Raw genomic sequence first — 1,448 nt, 5'->3', positions numbered from 1 at the left:
GGAGAGATGGGAGGGTGAGAGAGAAGGATGGAGAGATGGGAGAAGGTGAGAGAGAAGGATAGAGAGAAGGATGGAGAGATGGGAAAAGGTGAGAGAGAAGGATGGAGAGATGGGAGAAGGTGAGAGAGAAGGATGCCACGCTCCATGGAGGACAAAGCTAACTCCTTCACGACGTTCACTGGCAAGCACATCCAGGCCCACGATCTGCCCCACACAGACATAGAGTAGCTGGACGAGCTGTACGTCTTTGAAGACTTTGAGGCGCTTGCGGATCCAGCCAAAGTAGACAAAAGAAGGGGGCACTCCAGCTGGTGGAAACCAGGGACCACTGGCCGATGGCACCATACTACGCACCCTGGTCCTAATCAAGGGGCAGCTCCCCGAGATGAAGGGCACAGGCCTGCCCAACTATGTACTGCTAGATGCCAAGGTAGAGGGATTCACCAGGGACGAGGATGTGTCGCTGTGGTAGCCTCTGGTGTGGCTCTAACACATGTTGGACCGGAGTAGGAGCACCAAAGGCATGCTGATCCTGGATGGCCACCGCGGACACGTGTCTAAGGACTTCCTGACCCCCCTTGGTGCAGCTGTCACCCTGCCGGCCGTGGTCCCCGCCGGCTGCACCTTTTGCCTCCAGCCCCTGGAGATGTGCCTGCGGCCCGTGCTGCAGAGCTTCTTGCTGGCCCGCTGGGCGCGGCTGGCTGCTGACATCGGGGCATCAGGGGCCACACAAAAAATCATCTAGTACAGCTGCTAGTGGCCTGGTTAGTGTAGGCCCTAGCCTCCCTGGTGGAACAGCCCAATCTGCTGCAACAGTCCTTCAACCTTACTGACTTGGTCCCTGGGCAGCAGAACCAGGAAATTACCAAGATTCTTTCAGAGACCCAGTCAGAGCTGATGGGTACTCTCAGAGAGGTACTGCTAGGTCCTGAGCTGGAGCAGGAAGACAGCAGGGACACAGAGGAAATGGAGGCTGAAAAAGAGACGGTAGATGAAGAGCAAGAGGCTGAAGAAGAGAGGTAGATGAGGAGCAAGAGGCTGAAGAAGAGAGGTTAGATGAAGAGCAAGAGGCTGAAGAAGAGAGGTAGATGAAGAGCAAGAGGCTGAAGAAGAGAGGTAGATGAGGAGCAAGAGGTTGATGAAGAGCAAGAAAGTGGAGAAGGAAAAGCAGATGAGAATCACAAGGCAGCTATAGAAATGGACGCAGACACAACAGAGGATAACATCTCAGAAAAGGGAGAGGAAGATATCAAAGTTGATTTGTCACGTGCGCTGAATACAACAGGTTTAGACCTTACAGTGAAATGCTTACTTACAGGCTCTAACCAATAGTGCAAAAAAGGTATTAGGTGAACAATAGGTAGGTAAATAAATAAAACAACAGTAAAAAGACAGGCTATATACAGTAGCGAGGCTACAACCCTGTATGTAAGCCTCTGCTCTTTTAA

Source organism: Salvelinus sp. IW2-2015, linkage group LG16 (assembly GCF_002910315.2).
Source record: "Salvelinus sp. IW2-2015 linkage group LG16, ASM291031v2, whole genome shotgun sequence".
NCBI lineage: Eukaryota > Metazoa > Chordata > Actinopteri > Salmoniformes > Salmonidae > Salvelinus > Salvelinus sp. IW2-2015.
This window is presented reverse-complemented; position numbering follows the sequence as displayed.